The following is a 26,703-nucleotide window of genomic DNA, read 5'->3' as shown; positions in this document are numbered from 1 at the left end:
TAAAAGAATTGAGGGCTTCCCTGGTGGTCCAGTGGTTAGGACTCTGCACATTCACTGCTGAGGGCCTGGGTTCAGTCCCCGCTCTGGGAACTAAGATCCCACAAGTTGTGCCTTGCGGCCAAGAAAAAGATGATAAAAGAATTGAAATCACCCTGAGTATACTCCTTAGTGTGACCACAGGGGAATTAAGGTAGCATTCCAGGTGGTTAGTGGTAAAGAATCCACCAGCCATCATTCAATCCCTGGGTCGGGAAGATCCCCTGGAGAAGGAAATGGTAATCCACCCCGGCATTCTTGCCTGGGAAACCCCGTGGACAGAGGGGCCTGTCGGGGCTACAGTCCATGGGGTCACAGAAGAGTTGGACACAACACAACGATTGAACAACAATAAGAAAGTAATGGGCAGATGGTAGAAAAGCGCCCCCCTGCATTTTTGGAAATTAAATAACACCCTTCTGGGACTTCCCTGGGAGTGCAGTGGATAGGAATCTGCCTGCCAGTACAGGAGACACGAGTCTGATCCCAGATCTAGAAAGTTCCCACCTGCCGAGGAGTAACTAAGCCCCAGCACCACAACTTCTGGGACTGTGCTTGTGAGCCTGCAAGCCGCAGCTACAGAAAGCCACGAGCCCCAGAGCCTGTGCTCAGCAACAAGAGAAGCCACCGCAATGAGAAGCCCATGCACCACAACGAAGAGTAGCCCCTGCTTGCTGCAACTAGAGAAAAGCCCGCGCAGCAATGAAGACCCAGTGCAGCCAAAAATAAATAAATGCATTTTTTAATGGAAAATAAATAAGTAACATACTTCTAAAAAAACCATGGACCACCTCAGAAATTGCAAAAGAAATTAGAAAATATTTTGAGCCAAATGAAATACAATATATTAGGATTTGTGAGTTACAGCAAAAGCCTTAGAAAACTCTTACACTTAAATGCTTATATTAGAAAAGAAAGAAAGATGTACAAATCAGTGATCTGAGTGCCGATCTCGAGAGAAAAAAAGAAAAGCAAGCTAAATACAAAATAAGTAGGAGGAATAATAAAAGAAGAATGGAAATCAATTAAATGGAAAAAACAGAAAATTGAGAAAGTTGAAAAGATTAATAAAGTCAATAAAGTCAATTGCTGATAAGGCTGATGAAGAAAAAACAAAATTATGAGGAATGAAGAAGGAGACATCACTGTAGATTTCAGACATGAAGAGGACTGATGAAAAATTTTTTTGATTTATTTTTAATTGAAGGATAATTGCTTTACAATGTTGCATTGGTTTCTGCCATACATCAACATGAATCGGCCACAGGTATAGATATGCCCCTTCCCTCTTGAACCTCCCTCCCACCCCATCCCACCCCTCTAGGTTGTTACAGAGCCCTGGTTTGAGTTCCCCGAGTCATAGAGCAAATCCCCACTGGCTGTCTGTTTACACGTGGTACTGTACATGTTTCCATGCTTCCTTCTCCTCTCGTCTCACTCCTTCCCTGCGGTGTGTCCACAAGTCTGGGCTGTCTATGTCTGCGTCTCCATTGCTGCCCTGCAAATGGGTTCATCCTTCTGGATTCCATATATCTGTGTTAATATATATTTGTCTTTCTCTTCTGACTTACTTCATCCTGTATGATAGGCTCTTGGTGCATCCACCTCATTAGAACTGACTCATATGCTTTGATGAGGACAATATTATGGACAACCTTATGCCAATAAAATCAACAACTTAGATGAGTTGAATAAATACTATTTAATGAATAAGCTATCTTTTTTTCCTGGCTAACTTAAATATCACCTCTATTGTATTGTAATTCATGTATTGACATGTAAGCGTGGATTTGAATGTTTCTGCCTTCTGTATTCCATTCCATCATTTGATTTGTTCCAAGAGCCAGAGTTCCAGGGAACAAGTAGGCAGCTGCATCACCCTTTCTAACCCAGCCTGAGAAGTCACAGTAGGCCACTTCTGCTTTTTATTGGTTACAAGCAGATCATAAGCCTATCCAATTTCCAAGCGAGGATTCACAAACTCCATCTGTCCATGGGAGAGGTACAGAAACATTTGTGGCTTTTTTTTTTTTTTAATCCATGCTATCTTTAGTGGTAATACATCTAATGTGTTCCTTCAGTATAATATTTTCTGTCAGTTTTGCACAAATATCCTTTTAGTAAAAAATTGAGGACCTCTCAGATTAGATTATGGTCAGATATACACATGGAAATGGTTATCATTTGTTTTTCTCATAGAGAAGTAAGCATAATTCACAGAGAATAGGTTTTGTAATAATCTTGTTTATTCATTTTTGGCTGTGCTGGGTCTTTCTCTAGTTGTGGCACGTGGGGGTTCCTCGCCAGCTCCGGTGCTCAGGCTCCTCATTTCGGTGGCTTCTGCTGCGGAGCACGTGCTGTAGGGACACAGGCTTCAGAAGTTGCAGCTCGTGGGCTCAGTAGTTGTCGCTCGCTGGCTCTAGGGCGTGCAGGCTTCAGTATATGTGATGCATGGGCTTAGTTGCTCCAAGGCATATGGGATCTTCCCAGACCAGGGATCAACCCCTGCATTGGCAGCCCAATTCCTACCCACTGTACCACCAAGAAAGTCCTAAACAACTTTGGATATAATTTTTTAGATATCTCTTTTATTTTGATAAATGCAGGGAGGAGGCAGGGAAATGTCTCCCTGGCGAGTTACAACATATAAAGCTCGTATATTGCTAAAACTCTAGGAAATGGTGAACTCTGTCTAAATTCTGACACTCATTCTTCCTAGGGATGTTTTATCCATATTCAGAGAGTCTTTAGAAATCCCCATTGCCTGATCGGGAATTCTGTCTTCTAATCTGGCTCATTGATTCACTTCTGAGTTGTTGCTGTTGTTCCCTTGCTAAATTGTGTCTGACTCTTTGTGACCCCGTGGACTGTAGCGCCCCTGGCTTCCCTGTCCTTCGTCATCTCCCAGAGTTTGCTCAAACCCAAGTCCATTGAGTTGGTGATGCCATCCAACCATCTCATCCTGTTGTCTCCTTCTCCTCCTGCCTTCAATCTTTCCCAGCATCAGGGTCTTTTCTAGTGAGTCGGCTTTTTGCCTCAGGTGGAGCAGACTGAGATAAATCTTCCTAGTTGTTAAATTTGTTTGTTTGTGAACACTAAAGTAAGTAATCCTCTTGTGAGAATGCCTAGGCCACGTTTTAAAACTTGGTCACCCCTGTAGCAGGATCAGAAATATTGCAGTGGTTTTTAGAACTGGATGAAGAAATGTATCCTGAAATTAAAAATTACTTAAACCTATAGCATGGACAGAGCTGAGTGTGCATTTCTTATCAAAAGCATCATCAAATCTAGGTTGGTTAAATAAACTAGAAGCAACACAGTAAATGGGAATAAGCATTTAACAAATGTTGAGCTTTGGCGCACACCACACGGTGGCAGGCTTACTCTGTGTTATGTTTCCTGTTCATGAAGCAAATCTCAATGTTTGGATTTAACTCCAGGAAACCTCATCTTCTAGGAAGTTAACTTTTAGAAAGAATGGCATAAGTTACTGGTTTGTCAAGACTATGTTTTCTTATAAAATGTTCTTTACAACCTTCAACAGGACATTCTGCCTCGAGATCTCAACTTCTTCATCACTAAAAGTATGGGTTTGGATTACTTACAGTTCTAAAGTCATCCTTTTATTTTTTTTAAGTCTTCATTGGATTTATTACAATATTGCTTCTGTTTAATGTTTTAGGGGGGGATGGTTTGGCCACTAGGCATGTAGAATCTTAGTTCCCTGACCAGGGATCTGACCTGCACCCCCTTGGAAGGCTAAGTCTTAACTGCAGGACCACTAGGGAAGTTCTAATCAATTGCCTTTTAAACAAATTTAGATACCTTTTTTATTTTGATAAACTCAGGGAGAGGGCAGGGGAATGTCTGCCCTTTTATAACCTCTCTTAGAACTAAAAGAAAACCTAAACACTCTTAATTTCATCCATATTGCAGTTAACTTGATAAGGAATATGGCTTTTCAGTTAGATTGCCTAGATTTGAATTTGAGTTTGTCATTTATACCGTTCATGGGGTTCTCAAGGCAAGAATACTGAAATAGTTTGCCATTCTGGAAACAGTGACAGACTTTCTTTTCTTGGGCTCCAAAATCACTGCAGACAGTGACTATAGCAATGAAATTAAAAGATGCTTGCTCCTTGGAAGAAAAGCTATGACTATCCTAGACAGCATATTAAAAAGCAGAGACATTACTTTGCCAACAAATGTCCATCTAGTCAAAGCTACGGTTGTTCCAGTAGTCATGTATGGATGTCAGAGTTGGACCATAAAGAAAGCTGAGCGCCAAAGAATTGATACTTTTGAACTGTGGTGTTGAGAAGACTCTTGAGAGTCCTTTGGACTGCAAGGAGATCAAACCTGTCAATCCTAAAGGAAATCAGCCCTGAATATTCATTGGAAGGACTGATGCTGAAGCTGAAACTTCAATACTTTGGCCACCTGATTGGAAGAACTGACTCATTGGTAAAGACCCTGATGCTGGGAAAGAATGAAGGTGGGAGGAGAAGGAAGAGGATGAGATGGTTGGATGGCATCACCGACTTGATGGATTAAATGGGGGGAAACGTATGGATGGCAGAGACTGGGCAAACTGTTTATTAAATCATTCTTCTTCTTCCTGGGTAACCAGCTAAGCCACATTTCACATCATCACCTGCAGTTAATTGTGGTCGTATGACCGCATTCTGGCTAGTGGCTAGTAGAATGTAAGAGGAAGAGGTTCCTGCTACTTCTAGGCTCAGTTCACAAAAACCTCCCATTGTGATCTTCACTATTCTTTCAACTTCTGCAATTTCCCTGGAAACTACTTCTTAAAGATGGCAGAGCCATCACCTTTAGGAAAGGGAAGGGAGCTTGGTCCTGAAACTGGGCATGGAGGAGAGCTTCATGCCTATTACCAACACTCATTATGGACTTTACGTGAGTGAGAAATAAACCTTGATTTTGTTAAGCCACTGATATTTATCTAATATGGCAGCTGTCATTAACTAAAATAGCACTTAAAGCACTATCACAATACCTGCTTAATTAATATTAGATATTATTAGTATCATGACTCTTAATAATATAGACCAAGTGGACTCAGGGGAGGAAGGGGAAGGTTCTTCTGGAAAATGTCTTTTCTTGACTCTAACACTTTGTGATATTTTAATGCTTTTGCTCATGCCTATTCCCAGTTTTCTCTAATGAAATGACATCTATCTTGAAGTCCAGATCAAATTTCACATATTCAGTCATAGACTTCCAAGACATCCTGGTTGGAAATGATCCTAGTTACACTGAACTGTAACATTTATACAATCCAAGCCTCTTCACCTTTGCTGTCTGCCGGGAGCCAGCACATGAGATCTCACTCATGACAAGGTCATGAGGAGAAGGCCTGACAAGCAAGGCAGATCAGGACTTCAGGAATTTCAAAAAGCTGCCCCGGCACTCACCTTAAAGATGATCTCTGTCTTTCTGATGCTTGTTATATTAGACTACTCCCTAATTTCTGTGACACAGGTAGAAGGCCTTCCACGATCTCTCTCCAAACAGAATCAACTTAGAACTTTAATCAACATGTCCCCCGGACGGCAGTATCCTATAAGATTATCAGGGATGAAAGGAGTGTTTCAATTTAGACCCCTTTGCTGGCATTCTAGCCTGCTTGGCAAATGTGTACTAATGTACATGACTGCTCACAACACCTTAATCATGAACAGCATAAAGAACCTGATCTCACTAATAGGCACAGAGCCCTTTGGGGGGTGAGGAAGCCCTATTAGAGAACACAAAAATATTATTTTAAAAGTGGTTAGAATTGTTCATTTTAACCAGGAATGCTAAACAGGGGCTGCCTCACCAGAGCTGCAGAGTCTTTGTGTTGTAAACCTTTTAGATAAATTCAGCTAATAACTTCTGCAAAAGGACTAACCTTTGTGTTCATTAAAGAATAGATTACAGGAAAACAGCTTTGCATTCACCTAGGTCATAAAATGTCAATAGGCCCCGAGGCCAGAAGATAATGTATAAGACACTCACAAAGAAGTTACTGGAAACACCCTGGTTTCCTGAGGGACAAGCTGATGTAATGTTAAACTTTCTTCCCCTTAAAAATGTACTAACTTAGAATATAAAAGCGACAGTAAGAAATAAAGATTTGTCAGACTCTACTACACCCCTCCCAGTCTGGTCTCTGTCTCTGTCTCTGTCTCTGTCTCTCTCTGTCTCTCTCTCTCTCTCTCGCTGATGCCGTTCATCCTGAGGGTACCCCTGGATCCTGTTGAGGCTGGACCCCAGCAGCTGTCTTCTACAGTAGGATGGCATTACCGACTCAATGGACATGAGTTTGAGTAAACTCTGGGAGTTGGCCATGGACAGGGAGGCCTGGCGTACTGCAGTCCATGAGGTCGCAAAGAGTCAGAAACGACTGAGCAACTGAACTGGACTGAACAGTAGGTTTGACATTCCTGGCGGCCCAGTCAGTAAAGAATCCACCTGCCAATGCTGGAAATATGGGTTTGATCCTTGGGTCAGGAAGATCCCTGGGGAAGGAAATGGCGACCCACTCCAGTGTTCTTGCTTGGGAAATCCCATGGACAGAGGAGCCTGGTGGGCTACAATCCACAGGATCACACAAAGTCAGACACGGTTTACTGACTGAACCTCCACCACCACAGTAGAGTTTATTTTCAGGTGGGTTTATATAGCTTGCTTCTCCCTAATTAGACTATAAACTACCTGGTAAGAGAGACTGTGTTTTTCTGCGGGGAGCGGCCTGAACCAAAAGGCTGGCTCTGGGAGCTGCCTTGATCCTCAAGGGTCTGTTCGCAGACATAGCTCTCTGTCCCGCCACCCCTCTCTGGAATTTATTATCCAAGTTAAATCTTAACAGAACATTAGCAAGCCTTGAATGCACACATGACGCAGATGGATAGCCTTTCACGACCACCCTTAAAATAAACGGGATGCCTTTCTTATCCCTTGACGTTATCAGAGAGTTCTGGTGATTGTTATCTCAAAGTGATGTATATGGAAAAATATTTTAAATATTTTCTCTTCTGAAGATTCTCTTCTTGGTTTAGTATAAAAGTAACCCTGAGAGATAAAGAATCATCGCTGACTGCAGCAATCCTCTCGACCCCATCTGTTCTGTGTCTTTTTTTCTTAGCCTAAAGGAACGCCTCGTGTTGCTCGCTGAAATCTTCCGGCTGGCCCGGCATTTTTCCTCTTTTTTTTTTTTATTTTGTATTGCCACCAGAAAAGAGTATTGTGCAAATAGTTATTGATACTTGACTCTTTGGTAAAAAAAAAAAAAAAAAAAAAGCCCCAAATAGTATATGAGATTCCCTCCAGCATTTTTTTTTCTTTCCTTTTGGCCACTGTGCAGCATGTGGGATCTTAGTTCCTGGACCAGGGATGGAACCTGTGCCCCCTGCATTGGGAGCACGGAGTCTTAACCACTGGACCACTAGGGAAGTACCCCTCCCCAACATTTTAGTATGTATCTTTCATGGAGTTTTATAAGAATGGAGAACAACAACTGAGCACTCACTCATCGCTGGGGGACAGTAGTGGCAGATGTGGGTATTTTATGGTCAGTGGTTTTGGTTAGAGGAAATTTATAAAGAATACATTGGTGCCTGATTTTCCATTTTGAAACAAGGATGATTTTTTATATACTACCAGTTAAACTTATTTTGTTTTTTTTGTGTGAGGGAGTTTGCTCATTTTTTCTTTTTTTCATATTTGCTTAAGATGTTTTCCTTAAAAATTTTAAAAGTTATAGGTGAATTTAACATTGTATATGCATCATAAGGAACTTAGAATATTTAACTCTGAATTTGCCTTTCATCTTCAATTTGATTGCTATGTAATATCCTAGTTTCACCCTGTCTTATCCTCTAAAAGTTAGTAATTTTTTACAAGTATTGTTTACTTAGATTTACCAATGTAATCTACTAATTTCTTTGCTCATTATTGATTCTTGTATTCAAATCCTTCCTCCTCAGTTTATTTTTTCTTCTTTTTGCAAGGGTCTGTGAGTGGAAAATTTGCTTAGTCTTAATTTGAAAATGTCTGTAGTTTTTTTATCTTTATTATCTCCCTCCTCACTGTCAATTACCCCCTCTGAATGTTTAGGTGACTTACCCAATGGAAGGACTCAGATTCTCAAAACTCATGAGTTCCAGTTACTGTTTATCACAGCCTTCTCAGGCTGTACCTACTGCTCTTGTCCATTTGCCATCAAAATTGCCCAGGACCGCACTAAGAGAAGTTCAAGTTGATTATCTGGGTGCCCCAACACAGGCTTTCCTGACTCCACTGGGCTTCCCTGGTGGCTCAGACGGTTAAGACTCCGCCTGCAACGTGGGACACCTGGGTTCAATCTCTGGGTTGGGAAGATCCCCTGGAGAAGGGAATGGCAACCCACTCCAGTATTCTTGCCTGGAGAATTCCATGGACAGGGAAGCCTGGCAGGCTACAGTCCATGAGTCGCGAAGAGTCGGACACGACTGAGCGACTAAGAACTGCACAGAATATTGTCTAACAGCAGAACACTAGCTCCATTTCTTCTTGGTGATAAGTCAGTTACCCTCGCCAGGACCTTACTGTTGCCTACTGGTCCCTGACACAGGGCCCAAAGCGCCTGAGCGGTGGTGTAGCTTAAAGACCAATGAAGGCTCTTGCTGTGTTCCCTGGTAGAAATGTTCCCCCTCTGGGAACCAAGACCTTCAAGCCTGTGGTTACAGTTGAAAGCAGAAATTCCCCACATGGGTCACCAGAATCGATGGTAAATAGGGACACTCCCGCTTCCATACGTTGGATCTCATTTCCAGGTTTCCTACTGAGGATAACAGCACCATATAATGGTGATTGATTTAGAGCATTTTGCATCCTGGAGGGTGTACCACCCTGTCCTCATAGGGTATCGTCTCCAAGATGGCAATTCAGCCAAGCTTTTGACCGGGTGTTCTATTGTTTACCAGGCCAGTTGTTTCTGGGTGCTATACAATGGGATAGGTCCAATGGATTCCATGCCCATGTGCCCACTGGTCCGCCTCCTTGGCTAGAAAGTGGTTCCTGGATTGGATTTCATATTTAAGAAGCTCTTTCATCTGACCAGGGACAAGGAAGCAATTCTAAACAGAGAGTGTTGGATCACTTGTACACCCAAAGGTGATCTTGTGTGGCAGTGGTGTTGACACCACAAGAGCAGCAGTCTCATGGCTGGTCCGGGAGCGAAGCAGGTTTTATCTTTTTATGCCACCTGTTCAGCAAAGCATCTGCTTCAGCGCAAGGGAAGATATGAATCAGCAGAGCCATCTCCTTTGGCCAGGGCTAAGGTGCTTGTTTGTTTATTTAACATGTTTGCATGAGGAGCACAGGGAATTCATCTGGTTCCTGTGGTGAGGGTGAAAGGGAATGAGAATTAAAATTCTTTTCCAGGTCTCCATTACCACTTCTCTCAAGCTGTTCTTCCCATTTTATGCCTTGTTTTTTCATCCCAACTGTAAGAGCAGAAATTATCCCCAAGGTAGTTTGATCAATAAAGACTGAGGTTGTAGAGCTTGTTGTCACTGATCACATTCACCTGCTTGGTTAAGCTCATTGAAGAATCTCCCTCTAGATAAATTCTACATTTTATTACATTTGCATAATCCTAGAAATTATATCATCTCAAGTCTCAAAAACAATGATATTGTTTTTGAGAATGCCAGACAGATTTCCTGACTGTGTATTACATAAACAGGTAAGCAATCTTATATAGTGACCTAAATGTTTCCTAGTTAACCATTATAAGAGTTGGTGGTTCTCTGGTTTATTTCTCTGAATCTTGACTAACCATGAGAAGAGAGAGGGGCAGAGAAGAAAAGGCGGAGATAATCTGAGTGCTCCCAGCTGTTTTCATTCTCTCAGGAGAAATAATATTCAAGTGTTTAAGAAAGTAAGTGAAATCCCTTTTAATTTTGCTTGCTGAATATCAAGAACTTCCCAGTGACCTGTGAAAGACATGCGTCCGCCTAGGGAACCTTTAGAAGACGACTTCCTTGGCCAAGAAAATTGTGTAAGAGGTGCATTCAGTCAAGCATTAGACAGCCCAGCTGAAGGAAGTGGGGCTGGTTTGGCTGACCCATGCCTGACCCAAATGATACTCGGAGTAGAAGAGCACAGTGGAGGGGAAGGGAGTAAACAAAAGATGAGGTTCGGAGTTTCCACTTACTGAGAGATTAACTTCTGAAACAAAATTCTGAAGCCTCCGAGAGTGCTTAGAATGGCTCTCCTATGTCCCATCCCACCTTAAACCTTACGTTAACTATATTTCATTAGTTTATTGACAGACACTTCTTATCAGCATAGTCCTATATTAGCATGAACACCAGGATGGGGTATTCCCCCTGCCCTCACCTCTGGAGATAAAAGCCCAGTTTCTTCCTTAAAAAACTGCTAGTAAATGGAGTTCTTTTGCCCTGCAGGCAAATTTAGAGGGCCCTAAGATAATCTCCTTTGGAGCAAGTAATTTTGCTGTTTTTAGGTAACAGTTACAGAGAGCTTTTGGAGCTGGAAAAAAGAAATCACCCAGCAACAGTGCACAGGCCGATTTTAGGTGAAAAGACTGTAATTTGTCTGATAGAGACTTACTCAATCCAATAAATAGTCCTAATAAATATCTGATTCTTTCAAGTACTTTAACGTTAACCTAGAAATTTGTTAACCTAGAAACCTGTTCTTTGTTCCAGGTGTAAACAAGGTCATCGAGTCAGCTATGCAGGGTGGCTCACTTTTCCTAAATAAGTAACACTTTCAGGCCTCTCTGTCTTTGAACACATTGCTCTCTCTTCTGGAAGGGCTTTCCTTCCGTTCTTCATCTAACTACTTCTTGTCCACCTGAATTTGGTCGAACTTTTTTCTTAACTCCCACTGTCTAATTCTTGGTGCCTCATTTGTGTTCATTTAGCATTCCGTATCACACTTTCATCTTGGGCTGGAATAATCAAACTACACCTTCCTTGAAATCCACAAGCGTGTCTTACTAAACTTTTCATTCTCCAAGATTCTGCAAGCACAGCAACTGGCCCATGATAAGTAGTCAGTGCTCAGGAAATATTGATGACTCAAACCCCAAACTCCCATTTTTTTCTCAAACACGTTTTACAGGAGAAACTGACTTCAGTGTCTTTGAGAAAAGTAGACCTCTTTTAGAACATTCACTGAGTGGCTGCTACCTTGGGGTCAAGTCACTTCATTCATTGTAGATTGAGGGTCTTTATATAAACCTTCACTCAGGAGTACTGAGGATCTACCACACTGATCATCACTCCGTGGATACTGAGGGCATCACAATAAGCCCAGAAGTCTTGTTTTAAAAGAGTTTATAATCTAGGAAAGAAGATAGGGATAGATAATTTACTTCTGACCAGGAATTGAATGGACCCTTTTTGAGCAACGTGAGATTTATGTATCAGAAAAGGTACACTGTCCTGGAAACTACAGCTGACACCTCTGCATGAACTTCAGTTGCTGTTTCATCAGGTGGAGAATGCAGGGTAGGAAGACAAGAGTAGGTTTTGACCTGGATTTTGAAAGATGAGTAGGAGACTGATATGTACTGATATGGGGTGTTAAAGATAACAAGAACTCCACAGTGGTTAAGGCAGTAAAAACAAGAGTTTATTCAGCAACTATTGCAATAGGGGAAAACAAACCTCACTATAGAACTGGACTCAGTTCCCTTGTGGCAATAGCTTGTGTTCAGAATCTGTTTTTACTTCTTTAACTACTGTTGGGCTCTGGTTTTCTTTATGGGAGGCGAGGGCATTCAGGATATCTCAGACTGAGGCCAAAGAATGAACAAACAAAGAGGAGTAAAGCAACTTGGGGGAAAAAGTAAGTAATCCAAAGAAAATTGAGCAGTCAAGGGAAGCAGGAATTCTCTGCAGCCAGAGCATGGAGTAGTGTTGAGTTAGCCCTGGAAGATGAGGAAAAGTAGGCGTCTTTTAGTAGATTAGCTGAGCTGTTTCGTGATGCTTAAAAAATGGCGTGTTTTCCAATTTAAACACGAAAAGTAAGTTTGAACAAAATTGCTTGGAAAGTTACGTTATGCCAAGAAGCTGGGACTTTATATTGTGAAGCCAGAGAGTTTCCCGAGAGCTGCTCAGTACTTTATGAAGGTGACTGCAGTCTCCATGCTTTCCCAGGTGGCTCAGTGGTCAAGAATCCGCCTGCCAATGTAGGAGATGCGAGTTTCGGATACCTGGGTGGGGAAGATCCCCTGGAGAAGCAAATGGCAACCCACTCCAGTATTCTTGCCTGGAAAATCCCACGGACGTGGCGGGGGTGGGGGTGGGGGCTACAGTCCATGGGGTCACAAAGAGTCGGAAGGTCTGGACTACTGAGCATGCACGCGCACGCACACACCACACAAGTGGTCGCGACGGATGACAGGCTGGATGGAGCAGCAGGTCGCATACCCACTCCCGGCCTGTTTTGTTTTGTTTTCATTTATAACAAATAAATAAAGGGTCATTTGCCGTCTTAGGTCCCTTCCTATCCTGACAGCCTGCATCCGAGGTACCACTGCCTTCCTTCCATTACCGGGGCCCTGTACCTCCCTCCCTGCTTCCTTCTGATCTTGGTGCAGGGGCCACTTTCTCTATTCCTGGGCCTCAGGTGCTTGTCCACCGGTAGATTAAATGAGAGATGCTGGGGGGTTCGGGGGAGAGGCATCTCTGGAGTACAAGTCCTTCCTGTAAGGCCTTTTGCCCCTGGCAGCAGCCCCTAAGTAATGCCCCCGTGGGCAGGCGCGCTTCGGGGCCGGGAGAAGGGTTTCCAGCCGAATGTGTCCTTCCTAGGCCCCATTCGGGTGGCTGGACGACCCCCTCCCCACGGCCAATCATCCAGAGCGAAGGCGGCGGGAGCAGAAAGGCAGGACAAAGCCGCTGCGAGTGCCGGCAGTCACCGAGCGCGACAGGGCCTCTCCGCAGAGCCTGGGGGCTGGCCTCGGACGGCCACTCGGCTTCTCGGGGAGCCCCGCGCCCGCTGGCCCGGGTCCGGGAGCCTCGGGGCTCCCAGCCCGCCCGGAGCGCGGATTTGCCCGGGGCCGACGGGCGGCGGGCCACGGCGTCACGTGAGGCGGCCGGGGCCGCGTGACCCGGCGGCCCGGCCCCCGGCGCCCCCTCCAGCTCCGCCCCTTCGCCCGCCACTCGCCGGAGGTTCTCGGGCCCCGACGCCTCCGAGGTCCCGGCGGCTCGGCCTGGTGGGACGGCGCGCGGCCGCGGCTGGCCTCCCAGGTACCCCGGCGGGGCGGAGAGGCTGGGCGCGGGCCGGAGCGTACGGAGGCCCCTTCCCCTCGCTCCGCCTTCCCCGTGGGCCCGGCCGGCGCGCCCCGTTCCTCCTGCGCGCTCCCCGGGCCCGGGTCCCCAGGCCCCCGGTCCACCGGCGCTGCAGCCAGGCGGGTGATGGGCGGCCGGCTCCGCACCGTTAGCGCCTCTGCTGGCGTTTCATCCGAGGAGGAGGAGGAGGGACGGGGTGGGGGAGAAGCACTGGAAAGTTTTCCCGGCTCCCTCTCTTTCGGGAGCTGCGGAGACGAGGTTTTGCTCGGAGCTGAAGTCTGGCACTGCTCTGGGCGCTTGTCTGGGCGAGAGGAGACCTCCCCGCCGACTCTCCCGGTCCTCCCTCGGCCCTTGCCAAGATCTTCGCATCTGCTCCTAAGCCTCAGTAGGTCGCCATACTCTGCACCGTCTCCCTTTCCCCCGCAACACGGAGTCCGGCAAAGGGGTTGGTTTTATTTAATAGGGACTTTGGTCCAGGAATGCGATGAGCCGAGTGAAAAGACATTTCTCTAGTCCTGCCTCGGTTAAGCTGTCTGCTCTCTTTAAGATGACCGTCTAGGCACGCTCTATTCTGCTCTTCTAAGTGACTTTTTATGTTTATTTGCACGTGAGACACTCCGAAATCATCTGCTGCAGAACTCTGCATCTGGGGATTACAGTTTTATAAAGCAGTTTCATAACACTTAAGAAAACCCAGGTTCATAGTCCTATTTGGTTTTGGCTTATTCTTTTTGGAGGGAGGATTATAGCTTTTGGGGGCAAAAATTGAGTTTCTGAAGCTGGTGTGTGTTGTGGGTTAGAACATGAAAGTATCGAGGTATATAATGCCGAAAGGAATGGGGAAAATGATTTGAACCTGACAACAGTGTGTGGTGTGCTTTAAATTTTAGCAAGTATCTATTTGTAGTGAGCACTCGTGAATTTCACCTCTTTGGACTGCCTTCGGGGTTGAATAGGTATATTTAGAGTCTATTAATATGGCAGTTAATCTGTGGAATGGATATCTTTTAATCCATTGTGCAAATACCAGTTCATTTATTAATACTTCTAAACTAGTCCTTTTTTCCTACCTTCCGGCGTTTCTGTTGAAGAGGAAGGGTATTCATCTTTAAAGAGATTTCTGCAGTGATTTTTATGTGATCCAAACGATCAAGTTCTGAGAACTTCAGAAAGCAGGTAGCTCTAAAAATCAGTGCTATCAAGTTTGCGGCTTAAAAAAAAATTCCTTAAAATTGTTTAAAGAGTTGCCTCTGTGTTCTATGTCCAACAAAAGCTTGACTTCATCTTAATAACCAACAGCTCAAGCTGGGAAGCCCAAGACAGTGTTCTCCTTTATCTGAACGTCAGAGTGGGGGAAATGAAACAAGGGAACTGAAACACCTTTTTTATCATTATTACGCTGTTCCTTCTGTGTGTACTGCATTAAACAGTAAGACAGGCATGGAAAACAAGGTTTGGACCCTCAAGGAAATGTCGAGTGCAGGCAGACATTAAAGAAGAATGTACATCACCTGTAATTTGTATCATCTAAAGAGAACAAGTTAATATTTGGGGTGTAAGTCCTTTTAAAAAAAAAAAACAAACTTTTTTTGAAGTATAGTTGCTTTACAATGTGGTGTTAGTTTCTACCATACAGCAGGGCATCAGCTATATGTCTACATATATCCCCTGTTAAGTTCTTTTTACAAAACAGGTATACTGGATTGCTCTGTTCAGATAGTGAGATTTCATATTGTAAAAGGTACTGTGATACTCAAATTTAGTCCATTCCTGAGCCTAGAAGAGCCTTGAGTATCGAAGTACTTAGCCAAATCTATTTGATTCTTGAGTTTGGGTGGAAAGAGTTAAAATAGCTGGGGAGACCTCTCTTTATATATATATTTAGTATAGAGATGTTTTTAAGATCATACCCATGCATACATGATATATTGTAAGTTGTGAAATGACTTCAGAAAATGATGAATCCCATCTAGGGAAGATTATACTCAGACCATTTCTGAAGTCTGATGGTCTGTCTCCATCCCACAGTCCCAGAAGAGAAGATTCCATGGCTTTTGTGAGCTTAGCGTCACAAGGGGGGAAAAAGAATATTTTTGCCCAAATATTTTTTTTGATGCTTAAGAAAAAGTTTGAGTTTTGGAAATAGACAAAGTCCATACCCTCTCTAGTGCTTCAATCCTGAACTCAAGTGGTATCTTGAAAACATTCAGTAATGCTGTCTACAGCTGTGGAAGAGTGTTCTAGAGGTGACTGCCAGCAATTTCTCCCATCCCTCCACTCCTCCCCTCTCCACATCCTGCCCCTCCTCCCCTCAAGAAATGGAGTCTGTTTTTGCTCCCTCTGAACCTAGGCTTTCCATGTCACTTGCTTTGACCAGTAAATGTGGTGGAAGTGCTGTGTGTCAGTTCTGGACATAGTCCTTAAGAGCCTGGCAGCTTGAGCATTTACTCTCTTGGGGGCCAACAGCTGGTATCCAGGCTTGAGCTAGACTAGGTGGAGAAAGACCACCGAGAGAGTTTATGTGATCAAGGCCTGGCCTGTTTCAACCCTGGTTAAGCGCCCAGTGCCTGCGATCCCAGCTGAGCCCACTTAAAACACAGAATTGAGTGAAATAACAAATTGCTGTTGTTTTAAGCCACCGAGTTTTGGGATGGCACGTTACTCAGCAACAGATAACTGAAACAGCATAGCACCTTGTACCATCCCCCAGGTATGAACCTGGTTCACGTGTAAGGCCGTCCCAAGATGGAATCCATGAGCACAAGATTGTGGTCAACATGTGCAGTGACATGCTTTAAAGATAAGTCTCTCAATTAATTACATCTTTATTTCTTACTACATAGGGATGCACTAATTGAATTAAGTACAGTTTAATGAAGACTATGGCTATGTCTGGGCTTCCCTGGTTGCTCAGCTGGTAAAGAATCTGCCTGCAGTGCAGGAGACCCGGTTCAATTCCTGGGTTGGGAAGACCCCCTGGTGAAGGAATAGGCTACCCACTCCAGGATTCTTGCCTGGAGAATTCCTATGGACAGAGGAGCCCGGTGGTCTGCAGTCCATGGGGTCGAAAAGAGTCGGATACGACTGAGCCACTAAGCCCAGCATGGCTGCTATATCTTGTACTCTGCTAGATGATGGTTAAGTCAAAAGACAGTTTCTTTTACATAATTGGTTATTATTTGTATATGTGATTGTTGTTATCAGTCTTAAGTTAACACTTGGTGATGGCAGTGTCTGACATGTTTTAGAGGAATTGCCCATTGTTGAGATGTTGGATGTGTGGTGTTCCTTGAAGCTTGCCACTTGATGAAGGTAACGTCATCATGATTGTAGTCCTAAGTACAGGTGTAAGATCTGCCGCAGTGAACGCAAGTCTGGGAAGTGCTTTGCTTTCAAGGGTCAAGGAGAGTGAATTGTATGCAAGCTGTCATTTCTAATGAATATGATATAGGACTTCAAAAAACCACTGATGGGTTTTTCAGGGGCAGTTCTTACTGCCTTTAAAAAAGATTATTTATTTATTTGGCTCTGCAGGTTCTTAGTCTTGGCATACAGGATCTTAGTTGTGGCACGTGGAATCTGTTAATAGTCCCCTGACCAGGGATGGAACCTTAGCCCTCTGCACTGGGATTGGGAAGTCTTAGCCACTGGACCACCAGGGAAGTCCCTTATTGTCTTTAAATGAAAAAAAATCATCTCAGCAGCTTTTCATTCCAATTCTGGCTCAGTTAAAAACAAAAACACAAAAATCCAAAAAACCCTCTTTTCTGGAGAAGAAAATCTCATTGGAGATCAGATGAGTGCTTTTAGAGACTTATAGTCTCCACCTCTGCCGGGCCAGCCGGAAGATTTCAGCGAGCAACATGACCCATTCCTTTAGGCTAAGAAAAAAAGACACAGAACAGATGGGGTCGAGAGGATCGCTGCAGTCAGCGATGATTCTTTATTTCTCAGGGTTACTTTTATACTAAACCAAGAAGAGAATCTTCAGAAGAGAAAATATTTAAAATATTTTTCCATATACATCACTTTGAGATAACAATCACCAGAACTCTCTGATAACGTCAAGGGATAAGAAAGGCATCCCGTTTATCTTAAGGGTGGTCGTGAAAGGCTATCCATCTGCGTCATGTGTGCATTCAAGGCTTGCTAATGTTCTGTTAAGATTTAACTTGGATAATAAATTCCAGAGAGGGGTGGCGGGACAGAGAGGTATGTCTGCGAACAGACCCTTGAGGATCAAGGCAGCTCCCAGAGCCAGCCTTTTGGTTCAGCCCGCTCCCCGCACACCTCCTGCTGGACTCTTTTTAAGTTTCTTTTTTTTTTTTTTTTTTAACATCTTTTTAGGTTTCCCTGATCAGTGTTCTTTCCCATCCTCCGTGGTGGCTACTTCAGACTTTTCCACCCCCACCCTTTTTTTTTTTTTTTTAAGATTTTTTGATATAGACCTTTTTTTTTTTTTTAAGTCTTTATTGAATTTGTTACAATATTGATTCTGTTTTATGTTTTGGTTTTTTGGCCATGAGGCATGTGGGATCTCAGGTCCCCAACCAGGGATCAAGCCTGCATCCCCTGCATTGGAAGGTGAGGTCTTAAGCACTGGAGCTCCAGGGAAGTCCTGCCCTTATTTTTTATTGGTTCGCTCCATCTTCTGTTGCTACCTCCCCTCTTACTCTCAACAGAAAGCCTTCCCTCTTCATTCATAGGGAGAATTGATGAAAGAAAATGCGCTCAGATGCAAATCAAACCCACAGTGAGATACCACCTCAGACCCACTAGGGTGATTATAATGACAAAGACAGACAATAAGATGGAGAAACTGGAACAGCATACATTGCTGGTGGAACTGAAAAAATGCAGACTCTCAGTAGGTGAGAGAGAACAATAAAGAAGGGAATTACCTCCAACCTTTTAAACTCCTTTTCGTGAGATCTGTCACGTGCTCTCAAACCGTTGGAACCTGGCCTTAGCCACCCATGGCCACCCTGAGGCTCCTCCTTACAGTTGCCAGTAATTTCTGGTAAATCCAACAGACCTTTCTCAGTCCTCACCTTGTCTGGCCTCAGCAGCGCTCAACCCAGACGCTGCCTCCTCTGTGTCCCTAGGCTCCTGCGACAGTCTTCTCCTGGTTTTCGTCCTGCTCGGCCTCTTCCTCCCGCCTCTGTCGTGAACAGCTTGTCCCTTTGCTGTTGGAGTTCCTTTGAGTTCTGTCCGAGACCCTCTTCTCTTCTTACTCCGCACGCTTTTTCCTGAGTGATCTCGTGCCAGATTTCCAAGTCTCCAATCCAGATCTCTTTCTTTTAAAAATTATTATTTTTTAAGTAGAGTTGATTTGCAGTATTAGTTTCAGGCATACAGCAAAGTGATTTGATTATACATATGTGTACATATCTATACAGATCTCTTTCTTGATCTTCAGATTTATAAATCTGTCTGTTCTACATACCCACTTTGGTATCCCACAGGTAGCTGAAATGCCCAGAGTAGAATTCCTCATCTCCCCCTGAAACTTGCTGTGTTCTCTCCCGTCGTGAGTGGTTGTTAAGGATCCCTCATTGCCTGAGCCAAGCGTCTGAGTGTGAGCCTTGGCTCTGCTTTTCCCTTATGTAGCTCCCTCCTCCCATTCAGTCAGTTACAGACTGCTTTTGAAGCTGTCTCTGGGTGGTTTTCTCCACTTCTGTTTCCCTGGCATAGACTTCCATTCTTTCTTCCCTGGTTACTGCAGCCACCTTAGGCCCTGGGTGTGTCTCCTTCATCATCCCCATCTAGTCTCTGCATTCTGTCGAAGTTTCCTTCACAAACACACATCTGATCATGCCACTTCTGTGCCTAAGTTCCTTTGGTGGTTACTTGTTGCTCTTTGGATAGACTAAGCTTTTTGTCCACGTGAAAAGACACTGATGCCTGGAAAGACTGAGAGCAGGAGGAGAAAGGGATGACAGAGGATGAGATGGTTGGATGGCATCACTGACTCGATGGATATGAGTTCAAGCAAGCTCTGGGAGATGGTGAAGGACAGGGAAGCCTGGCCTGCTGCAGTCCATGGGGTCTCAAAGAGTCGGACACGCCTGAGTGACTGAATAGCAACAGGTTTTTTGCAGCAAGTGTGGCCACGCTGTGGTTAGCATCTATTTCTGTGCCTGGAAACCCACCCCTCCCCACCCCGATTCCATGAAGTTCTGCTGGGGGTGAGAGTGTTGGCTCTGTGTCTTGTTTACCTAGAGGACATCCAGTAAACACTTACAGAGTGAATATAGCATGCTTCTGCCCATCCATTGCTGGAATTGTAGTTTGGCTTTAGGCCATCACAGGGCACAGGGATACTCTTCATGCAGTGGAGGGTAGTAGGTGAAATCATTTTAGAGATGTCCCCAGAGGAGAGGTTCATGATACCAGAAATAGATTTGAACTTGAGCCCATCCATTTCTTTAACTATTCACTTGTCTATTTTTATGCGGCCTATTTTGCTAAATCTGCGTGCTTGATGCAACAAAGAATAGAAGCGTAGAAAAAAATTATTTGTAGTCATGGAGATTTCTTTTCTGGTTTCCTTTTGAAAATAAAAGAGACTTCCCTGGTGGCTCAGACGGTAAAAGCGTCTGCTTGCAATGCAGGAGACCCGGGTTCGACCCCTGGGTTGGGAAGATCTCCTGGAGAAGGAAATGGCAACTCACTCCAGTACTCTCGCCTGGAAAATCCCATGGACAGAGGAGCCTGGTAGGCTACAGTCCATGGGGTTGCAAAGAGTCGGACATGACTGAGTGACTTCATGTTCACTTTCTCTTTGAAAATAAAAGTATGTCATAAAAGCAGGATAGCTTCACAACCCTGAACGTTATCCTGTTTTGTTGCTGGTGCTGTGTCCACTTGGCTGGTTTGCTTTGCTAACCTGAGCATGTGGCTTCTGTAAAATGATTTCTTCACTTAACAATGAATGGGCTGTCAGATTCCCAGGTGTCCTAGAATTGCCTCAAGCTTCTGTGCAATGACATGAATGCAGCCTCTTGGAGGATGAAGCTTAAGAATCACTTCCTGAGGCCGTTATTGCACATTGAACTTTAAGTCAGGTAACCTGTTGGTGGGTGAGAAGTAACAGTTGTCTTCTTCAATGAGTAATGGGCTTGAATGAAGCTGATGAGGCCAAAGGGAATGGCAGTAAGAAAGAGAGCAATCATGCGGCCTTCCAATGAAGGGAGGAGGACCTTGTCACCTGCACAGAGGTGTCTTGATGAGGGATGGCAGAAACTCCTTTGGAGAACACTTCATTCTTGGGGTCCCATAGTCTTTGTGGAATTTGTCAAGTATTCGGGGCATTCTTTCTTACTCTTTCATTCTTGCGTGAGTGAGAGTCACTCAGTTGTGTCCGACTCTTTGAGACCCCATGGACTGTAACCCACCAGGCTCCTCTGTCCATGGGCTTTCCCAGCCAAGAATACTGGAGTAGGTTGCCATTTCTGTCTCCAATTTTCATTCTTGCCATCCAGTAATGCTGCAGAAAAGAGAAGTGAATGACAGTTGTTCAGCTGTCTGAGTGTCAGTGTCTCAGCCAGTCTCTGAAACTTTGCTTCTTTGCAAGACTTATATCAGAGAATAGATGAAATAGTTTTCAAGTGTATTTTTTAAAGGGTGAAGTAGTAAAAAGAATACCAATTTATTATTTTATAATTGTTTTTAATTTCTTATTAATTTGACTTGAATTTTTTAGCCAGTGCCCTTTCTTTCCCAGGATCAAGGCGCCTGGGAAAGGTAATTATTAATGTTTCTTATGTGTTTTATCTTGTTGTATAAGGGTTCTGTGTGCAAGCAAATTTGTGAAAATCTGGGTTAAATGATTTTATGTAACTTTTTTTTTTCCACAGTAGTAAAAGATATTTACCAGTTTTCATCAATTAATAGCCAGACAAAAAAATAAAAGGTAATTACAGTTGCAAGCCATGATGGAAACATGGTTAACCTAACAGTATAAAATAATTACATAACAAAAGTGTTTTTTCATTTAAAAGATTTTTGGGCTCATTCTCTGGAGGCTAGTCTGGACCTGGGAAATACATTTGGTGTCAAGATCAGTGTTGTAGCATCTGCTGTGTCTCAAAAAGCTCATCAGAATAAGTGTGGAAGAAAATAGGAAGAGTAACGTGTGGCTCTTCTGTAACTTCAGAGTTTTCTGAATTGCTTGTGTTGTCGCATAGATAGAAGACACAACAAGTTATAAAATTGTGCTTCAGAAAAGTTTATCCCAAGCCCTAGAATTCCTCTGTTTGAAAGTCTTCCTAGAATTGAAATATAATGTACTCAAAAATGGGGAAAGATAGCCACGCCCTAAGTCTTTTGTGTTCAAATGGGAACTTACACTAGTGACAAAAGGAGGCTATAAAAAAACACTTGTTCCTGCAGGAAACCTGGATGAGCTTCACTGAGGAAATGCTTTCATTTTGTCAGATGCTGGAGAGAATTTGACTTCTGGAACTTCATATAACCCGTTTCTGGGATATAAAAAAACACAAGTTTTTTATATAGTTGTAACTGTTGCGCACATAATTTTTTTCCATTTACAGGTATCACCTGGCCTGTGTGTTGGCATGTTTGTCTCGTTGCTTACTTAGTTATTCCACTTGTATTTGCGTTTTAGTTTTCCACTTACTAGGATTGACTTTCCGTTAGTCCTAAAGTTTCTCAGAGGCAGGGGTCATAATTGTATTGCTTTATGATTTTCCCCAGCATTATTGGTATGTGGGGTCAGAAGAATGAATATATATTATCATTTTGTTGACATTATCAAATGGTAGTGCTTTCTTGTAAGACATCGTCAACTTTATCAATAGCTCAGTAACTATAAATAAAACCCTATTTTTAAGATGGCCTAGCAGCTAAACCGATAATTAAAATCATCACCCATCCAGTTTATGAAAATAGAGAAACCTGTACTAGGGATCTTCAGATTATATAAGTGCTCTAAAGTTTTTTCAATTAAAAAAATCATTTTTCACATTTGCCATGACTATTTCTGGAAGTCGTCTAAACCCGGCTATGGCTGGTATGCTGAGGAACACATAGGCCATTTTAAATGGATTGTTCCAACACTCAGAATCCTTCCTGTTTCCTGTGAGGATATCAGCTTCCGTGATAAAGAGTGATACAATCTCACTTCATGCCCCGAGGATGACACCAGCCAGAGGAGTCAGAGTCTTGGAGCTAACCCGTTCTGCTGGGTGTCTCTGTTATAATCTCTTTTCCTTGGCAAGCTTTCGGATGAGCAGAAGACGGGTTGGGGGCGGGCGGGTGGTGAAGTCCCATTGGCGACATCAGTCTCTTCTGGGGTTGAGGTCTTTGTGGACGCCAAGGGCTGACTTACAAGGCAACCCTAGATTTCTGGTATTGTTTAGTATTGAGACCATTATTTCATCAGAAACTTTCAGTATGAAAGTTTTCCTGTATTATTTTCCTCCATTTCCTGTTTTTTAAAAAAATTCTAAACATTTTCAAATATATTTTTGCTAGATCAGTAAAACAATGCCTTCCCCACACCCTCCCTTATCACTCGGTTCTTAGGGGAAAGGAAAGCAGACATGCTCTTAGAGGGATCAGAAGATTGACTGCTGTGTACTCCTCAGTCTCCAGGTCTAATGCAGGTTTCTATAATTGGAAGGTCTGTGTCTGTCCTCCTGATTGAATTTGCTTTCAGAGCATACAATGAAACCACCTTCTCTTGCCCATGCCACCAACTCTGAGGGACAGTGCCGGTCGCTAGGAAAAGCCAGCCCAGGGAATGATACAGATCTGTGGTCCTAGTGCATACAGAGTCAGTCTGTGGCAACACGGGGTGTATATGCTCTTTTTAGGATGTATTTTCTAGTGGCAGAGATAATACAGAGATCTGAGTGGGTTGGCATATTATCGTTTGAAAGTGTGAAAGTGAAAGTCGCTCAGTTGTGTCTGATTCTTTGCAACCCCAGGGACTATATAGTCCTTGGAATTCTCCAGGCCAAAATACTGGAGTGGGCAGTCTTTCCCTTCTCCAGGGGATCTTCCCAACCCAGGGATCAAACCCAGGTCTTCCACATTGCAGGCAGATTCTTTACCAGCTGAACCATAAAGGAAGCCCTTGAGAGGGTTAAACTCTTTCTAATCTCTGCTTCCATTTGTCTTTTATGTTCTTTGATGCTTATTTTATATCCATATAGCCAAAAAAATTGATTCATCTATTAATGTACTGAATGATACTTCATTCTGAACATATCAGTGCTATTTATGAGAAAGTATTTCCTAAATAAAATAATTGCTAAAAATGATGTTGTAAAAAAAAATCTCTATCTTGTTGAACTTCACAAGTAACTGTTTAGCATAATGGGCATGCTAATTACAACTCATTTTTTATGATTATCAATCAAGTCCTGGAAGGACCTGTTCATCATAGCAATTAGTTTGGTCTAGTTTGAATTGCTGTGTGTACTGGAAAGTTCTAAGAAGGTTGTATTTCTTTTATGAGTAGAAATATTCCATTCAGAATTTCCCTAATCTGAGCTTGCCTTCCCAAGACAGAATTATGACTATACTTTTCCTAAATTATTTTTTAGTTCTGAAACTCTTCTACATTTAACTTTTAAAAATGCATGCTTGAGTTTATCAGTACAGGCTTGATAGAAGCCCATGGGACCTTTCTTTGATTTTTAAAAATTGTGGTTAAAATATGCATAACATTAAGTTTACCATTTTAAAACCATTTCTGAGTACACAGTTTAATGACTTTAAGTCCACGCACATGGTTATGCCAGTGTCACCACTCAATCCCCAGAATTTTCTCATCATCTCTACTGAAATTCTGTATCCTATTTACTAACGTCCCATACCTGCCTCCCCCAGGCCCTGGCAACCTCTTTCTACTTTCTGTCTCTGTGAATTTGAGAACTCTAGGTATCTCATCTAAGTGGACACATACAGTATTTATTCTTTTGTGTCTAGCATATTTTATTTAGCATAATGTCTTAAGGGTTCATCCTTACTGTGTGTTAGTATTTCATTTCAAGGTTGCATAACATTCCATTGTATCCATGTTTATTCATTCCAGTGGATACGTATTTTGTCTGTCTGTTCATCTGTTGATAGACGTTTGAATGTTCCGTCTTTGGACTATTGTGAATAATGTTGCTTTGAACATTAGTGTACAGCTGCCTGAGACCCTGCTTTCAAATCTTTGGGGTATACACTAGAAGTGGGGTTGCTAGATCATATGATAATTCTGTGTTTGATATTTTGAGGAACTTCCATAATGTTTTCCATGTTGGCTGTTCAGTTCAGTCGCTCATTTGTGTCCGACTCTTTGCGACCCCATGGACAGCAGCACGCCAGGCCTCCCTGTCCATCACCAACTCCCGGAGCCTACTCAAACTCACGTTGGCTGTACCATTTCACATTCACACCTTTTACACTTAAGTTTATATTAAAAATTCATTTTACATATTTGCCAGAAACATTCTGTCCCCCTAGGTAGTGAACTGAAGGTACGAATACCTCTTAAAACTTGTAACAGATTAGGAGGATAAACATAGTTAAGATAACTAAACTTTTATTTTTGTTTAAAATACTTGTTTATTTTTCGGCTTCCCTGGTAGCTCAGGTGGTAAAATACTTGTTTATTTTTGATCACAAAATATGTATTACAGAAATTTGGAATATAGTTAAGCAAAAAAAAAAAAAAATCCCCTCTATCTTTCCAGATAAGTACATTATACATGATACTTAAAAAATTGTATTCTTTTTCTGTATACATTATACTTAAAATTGTATTCACATAGTACATATTGTTTTATTACATACCTAAATCTTCCAGAGTCCTTTTGGTTTTTGTGGGTTTCTTGGTTTGTTTTTGTTTTTCTCTTGGAAGTAAGCACATAGTTTAGCTTTTTGTTAGCATCTTCCCTTGCTATGCACACTAACGTAGGATGGAAGAGCATTAGATTATCAGCCTTAAGGTACCTGGTTGTCATGGTTGTTGTTCAGTCGCTAAGTTGTGTCCAACTCTTTTGAGACCTCATGGACTGCAGCACGCCAGGCTCTTCCACTGCCCCAGAGTTTGCTCAGATTCATGTCCATTGAGTCAGTGGTGCTATCTAACCATCTCATCCTGTCATCCCCTTCTCCTTTTGTCTTCAATCTTTTCCAGCATCCCGGTCTTTTCCAATGAGTCAGTTCTTTGCACACCAGGTGGCCAAATTATTGGCACTTCAGCATCAGTCCTTCCAATGAATATTCAGGGTTGATTTCCTTTAGGATTGACTGGTTTGCTCTCCTTGCAGTCCAAGGGACTCAAGAGTCTTCTCCAGCACCACAGTTAGAAAGCATCAATTCTTCAGTGCTCAGCCTTCTTTATGGTCCAACTCTCACATCTGTTCATGATTACTGGAAAAACGATAGCTTTGACTAGATGGACCTTTGTCAGCAAAGTGATATTTCTGCTTTTTAATATGCTGTCTAGGTTTGTCATAGACAAGGAGAAGGTAATGGCAACCCACTCCAATATTCTTGCCTGGAGAATCCCTTGGACAGTATGAAAAGGCAAAAAAGACAGCCTGGTTAATCAGTGCTGAAGGTACATACCTATCCAGGGTGGCTTAGGTTGAGTGGACCTAGTGAACCTAATAGGTGTGAAGATTCTTCCCTATTAGTTACACATCTTCAGTACATTCATTGGTAGAATAACTTCACAAGTTGCTATTTGAAGCATTTAATTTGTTTTCGAAAACTCCAGAGTGATGATTTAAATGAAACATAGTTAAACTATGTTTATGTTCGTCTACAGTGAAATCCATACAGTTAGATGAAAACCGTTCATACCTCTACTTCATATTTAGGCACAGTTAGTAGATGTCATGGGACATCAGCATTGTCCTAACTAATTCCACTCTTCCTGTGATGGGTCCTTGTATTTCCCAGTCATTGGAAGTCACAGGGTTCTTCAGTCTGATAAGTGCATGTGTGCTAAGTTGCTTTATTCGTGTCTGACTCTTTGTGACCCTATGGACTGTAGCCCATCAGGTTCCTCTGTCCATGGGATTCTCTAGGCAAGAATACTGGAGTGGTTTGCCTTGCCCTCCTCCAGGGGATCTTCTGACCCAGGGATTGAACCCATGTCTCTTAGTCTCCCACATTGGCAGGCAGGTTCTTTACCACTAGCACCACCAGGTATGTCTGATACAAATCTCATAAAAGGTTAAGTGGTTAATTTTTTAGTGATTCTGCCTGCTTTGGCTTGGATTAGCACTTTATAATTTTGTGATAGAGGGTGGAATCTTAAGTCTTTGAAGTTGATAGAATTACGATTCTTAGTATGATTTTCTTGATAACCAGCAAAGAT

General features: G+C 42.9%; 1 protein-coding gene across 4 annotated transcripts in view; it reads left to right on the top strand.

Moving 5' to 3' along the window:
* Positions 1–13,187: 13,187 nt before the first annotated feature.
* Positions 13,188–26,703, top strand: part of RCBTB1 (RCC1 and BTB domain containing protein 1) — a 51,886-nt gene continuing 38,370 nt past the window's right edge. For 3 of the 4 annotated variants that reach the window (XM_043478318.1, XM_043478317.1, XM_043478315.1), the window contains exon 1: positions 13,188–13,310. The gene's annotated coding sequence lies outside the window, so the exon portion shown is untranslated. Of the gene's footprint in view, positions 13,311–13,454; positions 13,738–26,703 lie in introns of those variants that run through there. The other variant, XM_043478316.1, reaches the window with a different exon arrangement.

Source organism: Cervus canadensis, chromosome 9 (genome assembly GCF_019320065.1).
Source record: "Cervus canadensis isolate Bull #8, Minnesota chromosome 9, ASM1932006v1, whole genome shotgun sequence".
NCBI classification, from domain to species: domain Eukaryota; kingdom Metazoa; phylum Chordata; class Mammalia; order Artiodactyla; family Cervidae; genus Cervus; species Cervus canadensis.
Note: the sequence above shows the minus strand (reverse complement) of the source record. Positions and strands in the feature narration are given on the sequence as shown.